A 7,410-nucleotide genomic window follows, 5' to 3' on the forward strand; every position below is an offset into this window, starting at 1 on the left:
CCGTCTGTCACCAGGAGCCAGGTCAGCGCTGTGTTCTCATGGAAGTCCCGCCAGTGGAGGCTGAGTAGTGTGGGACCATGCACAGTGAGTGACCGGAACCTCTGGGGCCTCAGCTCTGCACCTGCCCAGCATGGCTCTGGGGCCCTGGGACACAGGCACACCCTTCCTGCCTCTGTGGGGCAGCGTGTGGGGAGGAAGCCGCTTAGTCTGGCAGCACCTTGCACACCCGAGACTGGCCTCTGACATTCACAGGTGGGGGGTGGTTTTGCCTCTCTGGGCCTCTGTTTCCCTAGCTTTAAGTTGGAGGTTAGAAATAAACCCTGCTGTGCAGAGTGGCTATGGGAACCACAGGGGATGACACTGGGTACCCGGTCCATGCCAGGTGCCCCACTGGTGCCCTCACCATCTGCTGCTCTCAGAGCGGCCAGCCTCAAGGCTCCCGTGGATTAACTCCCAGGCATTGGACTTGAAATCATACCGTGGAGAGGAAGTGATGGAGTCTGGTCGAGGAACTCAGGTAGGGCTTTGTGGAGGAAGTAGCTTTTGGAACTCTCTGGGCAAGCCTTGAAGGAGCAGGTGGGTGCTGTTTTCGGCAGAGGCATGGCACGGGAGCCCAGATTTCAGCCAGCAAGCAGTGGAATCCTGCCCCAGAGCCACACCCGACAGACAGGAGGCGGCGTGACTGTCCAGGCCCTTCACAAGCTGCTCACATCCTCAGTCGCTCGGGCCAGTCTTGTGCTCAAGAACATTCCCTGGCTCCCCAGTGCCCACACAGTAAGTTTATTTCAAGGCCCTTCCCCCTCACACCCTAGCCCGAGTCTCAGGCTTCTGTGGAGGACCTGTCCATCCGAATGTCCCTACTGGGGTCTCCTCTCGTGACAGAACTCCACAGGCAGATCCTGGAGTCTCCCCAAACTTGAAGCCTTTGGAGTCTTATTGTTGAGGTGGAGTTAATGGTTGTGTGTGTGGGGGTGGGGGGAGTGTTTAAGTCTTCTGGACATTGGCTCTAATTTGCATAGGGGAACATTTTTGGATAAGGGCTGCTTGGTCTGTCACTTGGGCATCCGTGGGACTTGTCCTGGCAAAGTCTGACAGCTACCAAAGGTTAGCATGGAGCTGATGAAAGGAAAAGGGAAAGGTCACGCTCACTTGGCATGAAGAATTTGCCACTCCCTGATCAACAGATTCTGTGATTGCCTGTGACTAGGGCCTCGGGCCCTGGGCTAAGGCCTCATGGGAGTTGCAGATGCTGGTCTGGGCCCCTGCCCTTATTCCAGGTTTCTCCCCTAGAGTTGGGGTCTCTTATGGCTGTTGTGCTGAGGGCAGGGCCCTTTGAAGAGCCAGGGCCGTCTGCCGTCGTGGTGAGCGCTGGCGGGCACATGCCATGATGTACGGTCAAGGTCAAGGAGTGGCATCCTGGTATGGAGCTCCCCACCCACCCCCATAGGCAATGCATTGTGGACTTTGATTTTGAGGCGAGGCCTCTGAGTGGTGGAGGCTGAGGGGAGGCATTGGCTGAGTGGAAAGTAGTCTAGCCTAGGAAACATGACCCAGGGTTCAAACCTTGCCTTTGTGATTTGCTGTGTGACCCAGAGCAAGTCATTTCACTTCTCTGGGCCCGAGTTTCTTCCTTTCTAGACTGAGGGGTTTGGCCAAGGTCCCAAATTCCCACCCTGCCCCACCCCTCCCCCAAACCTTGTCTGCCTCGTTCTCTCTGCCCCCAGTTCCAGCCTGGGGAGGACCAGCTGGGCTGATGTCAACCGGCATCTGGAAGTATCAACCCAGACACCTTCTGCTGAAGGTAACTCTCCCAGTTAGATGTGTTTAATGGCATACGGATCCTTAATTAACCGATAGCTTCTTGTGGTGCATCTTTGCTTAGTTTCCTGGGTCTACGTAAGGCACCCTGACTGCGCAAGGTGCCTGTTCTAAAGAGAGAGCACCTGTGCCCGGGGGAACCCTGGGACGCTGTGTCTGCAGCCCTTCCCCTTGCTGGTAGGAGGATGGGTCTGCCTCCCCAGGATCTGCCTTTCCATTAGTCCAGAAACCCCAGTTCTCCCTTCCATCTACCTCTGTTCTTCCCTGCTGTGTTCTCAGCTCGTCCTGACTTCAGGGCTCTTTGCTTCCTGGGAGGACATGTCGCCCCCCTACAGAAGCCACTGGCTCAGCACGGGGCCTCCTGCAGGGCCCCATCTGACTCAGGTCAGCTGTCTTTGCTCTGCTGGGGCTGAGCCACGACAGCTCTTGGGCCTGCATGCAGTGTGGCACTATGTAGACAGCCCCTTTACTGCTCCTCCAGTCTTATGCTGGGTGGGGTGGCTGGGCTCAGAAGTAGCATCACTGGGAGGGAGCCCTGAATGCACACTTTCTTGCCCTTCCTCCTCAGGCTCTGTGCTCAGGCTCACAGGGAGAGGTGGGTCTTCTTGCTTACCAAAAGGGACACGGGGACTGCCTGAGGGGGGAGGCAGAAGGGGGTCACTTCTAGGTGAATGGGGAGGCTTCCAGATGAGCGGGTATTGGACAGGACAAAGTTCTGGGCCTTCAGGAAGAGCATTTGCTGAATGTGCTGGTTCCTTCACATGGTTCAAATGCCCAGCTCTGTGCAAATCACCAGGGCCCAAAGCCCGAGAGGAGAGCCATGCTCAGAGCAAGCCTTTGTCATTAATCATGCCAAGCTTCGTCCTCAGGTGTCTTGGCTGAGTAGCAGTGGCCCCAGAGGGCAGACCCCAGCCCAGAGGGTAGTTCCCTGCTACTGGGAGGATGGGCTGGTGGACCCAGGCAGGAGGCAGGGGAGTCAGAATGTGACTATGAGATGCGGGTCTCCCAGAAAGGCCATAGGGTCCCCTGCATGAAGCAAAGGGCCTGGCCAAGGGGTATGGAAAAACTTCAGCTGAACCCTCTCCATAGTCTACTCTGTGCCTGGGGAGGTCACCGTCCTGGGAGGGAGACATGAGAATGGCTTGGAGGAGGACTGACGTTCAGATAGGTCATCTGGGTGGACATGCCCCATCTCCCTGGGCCCCTGTGAAGGGTCTAGAAGGGTGGGATTGTTCCAGAAGGATTGAGAGTGGAAAACCCAGTCCTTTAGATGCTGCCTGGGTTCTGCCTGAGGCACAGGGGCATGGCCTTCCTGGCACCTGTGCCTCCTTGCCTGGTGACCATGGGAGGAGTCAGGGCAGGAGGGCACTTGCAAGGTGAGGCATCTCTACTTGGGGAAGCTTGTGTTCTTCATGGCTTCCTGTCACTCCTGGGTCCCAGTTCAGGTTCCTGAAGACCTCCAGCATCCAGAGAGCAGCTCTTGGTTTTGTGAGGTGTGGCCCTCAGCCTCGGCCAGTGAAAACAAAGCCCTAGCATTGCTTCTTCCAGCTCCTCAGCACTGGGAGCTGGCGGCCTCAGGGACCTCTGCCAGCACCTGGCCCTGGCTTCCTGCCTCCCCCTTTGTGATCAGGCCACATGGCCTTGGGCAAGCCGTGTCTTAGTCTCTTCCACGAAGGATGATGTAATAGCCAGGGAGAAGCAGGTGTCCCCCAGATAGGTATAGGTGGAGATGAAGGAAATACGTGTCATTATGTGTAGGGCTCTTGCTTGACCTTTCAGTGGGGGGGCAGGACCAGGTGCTCCCAGTGAAGGGTTCCTGAGCTGGACCAGCTCTTCTCTCCCAGGAACAGCACATTTTTCAGGTACAGGTTTTCTGTAGGCCTTCTCACACCGATGCATCAAGTCTCCATCTACTTCCTCCGACCCCTCTCTGTTGATGGGTTCTCCTCTCTGGCCCCACCTTTCAGTTCCCAGTGGACCAGATGTTTGGTGATGGGGTGGGTGGGAGGTCCTCCAAGGACCCGAAGCCCACAGTCTGTCCCAAGCCCCTGACAAACCTTGGGGGAAAGTCTTGCCTTTCCTTAATCTAAGGGGACCCTACAGCCACCAGGTGTGAGCTGCAGCCATGGCGGCCCTGGTGGCTCCACGGGCCCCTCTGTGTGGTATGGCCTGCTGATTATTCACTGAGCATGCTGGGCATCGGCCATGGGCCAGCCTCAGTGAGAGGCATGGTGGTGAATGGGACCATCAAGGTCCCTGACCTCTGAACACCAAACTCTAGCACATGCTTCCAAGATGCCTGAGGTCTAGAAAGAGGGCCAGCTGAACAGATATTGGGATGAGAACATGTTTCAGTAATTACTGTCGTTTGAGCTGAATTTTAGGAGTTGGGTAGAAACGTAAAAATCCAACAAACAGAAAAAACATGATATCGAGAACCCATTGGAGCAGAACCCACAATTAATAATATTTCTCTATAATTTGATGGCTCCTCAGAGAATACACTCCTGAAAAAAGGCCAATTATATATTGGTTTATTCAGCCTACAAATAGCATTTTGACAGCCATCTGGGGATGGCAGGGACTTCCAGAGGTTCTCTTAGGCCACCCTCTGCATTATCCAGCTTACCCCCACTGGAAGGTTTGAAGCAGTCTCGTATGCCCTTAAATGTTAACTATGGGGCTTGCAACTAAACCGACATCAGACCCAGGCAGAGACTTCAGAGAAGACAAGTAGGTTTTAAACCACTGATCTGGTTAACAAGGAGGAAGAATTTCTAGTCTATTCCCAGCAGGCCAAGAAATTACAGATGCTCCCTCGAAGACGCACAATTTTTAATGTCAGCCAACCGTGTGTCCTTGTACCTCAAAACTTTAACAAGAAAAAAGCATCATTTGTGACCCCACGCATAGAGTCGTTAAGCTTGAATTAGTTACAAACTCACACGCAGTGAAATGATGGGTATATATGCACGGGAATGGGGTGGGCACAGAGATGTGGATTCTCACATATTCATTTAGAGCGTGTGTGTGTGTGTGTGTGTGTGTGTGTGTGTGTGCACTGACTGGGTATCGGAGTTTTGTTTTTGTTTTTTTCTTCATTGCTGGACATTTTCATGTCTGCGTGTGAAGAGGACAGGGGTCTGGTTCTGATGGGCGTGTGGATGTGGCTGGAGGCCCTCAAGGATGTTCCCAGGGGACGGTTTTGGAAGTCAGGATGTTTCTACCAGAAGCTGGGCCGGCTCGGCCACACTGCGGGTGGATGGGATGGTTTGTCCCAAGCCCCTAGCTGGGACCTCCCTTCCCACCCTGGTGGGTGGTTTGGGCACCGGACCACGAGTCGAACTGTGGTCTGGGCATCGGACCAGGCGGTGGGAAGCCATTCCGGGTTTGGCAAAACCAGTGATTCCAACTGGACCAGGTGAACCAAATTCCAAGAAGCCTACTCTTGTCCTTTTCCTGTGTTTCCCCTTTGTTGATCTTCTCTGGCCTTCTCCGCCTGTGGAGAGGGCGCCTTCACAAATGGCCTTAGCATGCCGTTCTGAAGTTGAACAGAATGAGATAACCATCAACTGAAATCAGAGGTATTTATTGTCACAGCTTACCTGAAGAACGAAAACAAACAAAACTGTATCACCAATGTTTACAAGTCCGAGTAGACATCCAGCCCGTGTAAAATATGTAATTTATGCAAGGGATTGCATCTTTCTTTTGTAACGAATGCACTAAGCAACCTGTATATATTTTACAATGTCTTTACAGAAAAAGAAAGAATCATTTACTGTAGTGTTGTAAAATAATGCACTTTTCTAATTTTTTCATTAAAATCTCTATGGCACGTTTGCAAATGTGTCTTTGTCTTCCTTCACTAAGACAGGGCAAGAGTCCCCCTGATGTGGGGCCCCCCACCCCTCAGCCACCTTCTGACGGCTTCCTGTAGCAATGTAGACAGGGTCAAAACTGGGCAGCCCATGGCAGGCCCACTAAGGAGCCTTGGTCCTAAAAAGCCCAGCAAAGACCTCAGCTGAACCGAGAGCTGATTTGCCAGTGTTTGTTTTTCTTAAAAAAATTTTTTTAAATATTTATTTTTGACAGAGAGAGAGACAGAGCCAGAGCATGAGCAGGGGGAGGGCAGAGAGAGAGGGAGACACAGAATCGGAAGCAGGCTCCAAGCTCTCAGCACAGAGCCCGACGCAGGGCTCAGACTCACAGACCGTGAGATCATGACCTGAGCTGAAGTCGGACGCTCAACCGACTGAGCCATCCAGGCGCCCCACAGCATTTGTTTTTCTTTTCTGAGTGAGGAGCCTTAGTTCAAAACAGGAGACGTCCCCTTTGCCCCTTTTCAACTACTGAGTGTTGAAGAAAGATGGGGAAAACAGCAGGTGCCCGGTATTCTCTAAATCAAGGGCAAAATCTGTGGTAACCCCCCCCCCCCCCGACGTTGGGGGCTTCCTGACTTCACTCATGCTCAGGAATCACAGCCCTCATGGAGCCCCACCTGGGGATGCCAGGGTCAGAGCTTCCTGGGGTCCGTGGCTCCCCAATCTGGGCATCACCTTTGCCCGAGGGCTCCCACAAACAGACTGCCAGACCCCACCCTGAATGTAGGTCCAGGATGGGGACGAGAGTACGTGCCTCTAACAAGGTCTCAGGTGATGTTGACGCTGCTGGGGTGGGGGCCCCACCTTGAAGACAGCGGTCTCCATACTGTCCCAACTGAGATTAGGGGGAGACCCTGGCCAAAAGCACATCATGGCCACAGGGGAGCCCCACAAGGCCAGGTTCCTTGCTGCCTGTCTTGTAGGAAACTTTTGTACTCATGGAACACCTAGCTGCCTTCCCAGCTTGGTGTGGCTTCCTCCGGCACTTGCCAGAGGCTCATACAGGAAACAGGATGGACCCTGGTGAGTACCTGAGCTCTTGGTGACTGCACCTGTTCCCCGAACACATGCCTGGCTTCAGGAGCTGGGTCTTCTGAGCCAGGCATCGGCAAGCTTTCTACAGAATGCCGGCTAGGTAGCTTAGACTCGGTGCGACAGCCTAACTGGGCTGATGTGGCAGGAAAGCAGCCAGAGAGGATTCATAAAGGAACGTATGGGATGGTGCCCAATAAAAAATTTATTTATGGAGACTGAAGTTTGAGTTTCCTCTCATTTTCATGGCAACGAAATATTATTCTCCTCTTGCCCCCCCCCCCATTTAATAATGTAAAAGTCATTCTGAGCTGGGAGGCCATACAGAGACCCTTGTTGTGAACCCCTCTGTGAGGTCATCTATAAAAGGTTGGGGGGGGGGTGGGCAGGGAGCCAGAATTTGAAGGTTGTCAGCTTCCTGCTTCTTACGATAGTAGAAGGGCTAAAATCAGGTCACGAGTTGGAGGAGCCTTTATTTTACCCATTGTTCTTGGGCTGCCACTTCTTGGGAGGGTTCAGAGAGATTATTACCCTGGGCAGACCCAGACTAGTCTTCCCTGACCCTCACCCCATGCATTGTCTTCCTTTCTCTCTGTGCCATGCCTCCTTCCACCCCAGCACGGGCCAAGACATGGCCATGACCCCGCAGTCACAGGTAAGGGCCAGACGCAGCAAT

This window comes from Leopardus geoffroyi, chromosome C3 (genome assembly GCF_018350155.1).
Source record: "Leopardus geoffroyi isolate Oge1 chromosome C3, O.geoffroyi_Oge1_pat1.0, whole genome shotgun sequence".
NCBI lineage: Eukaryota > Metazoa > Chordata > Mammalia > Carnivora > Felidae > Leopardus > Leopardus geoffroyi.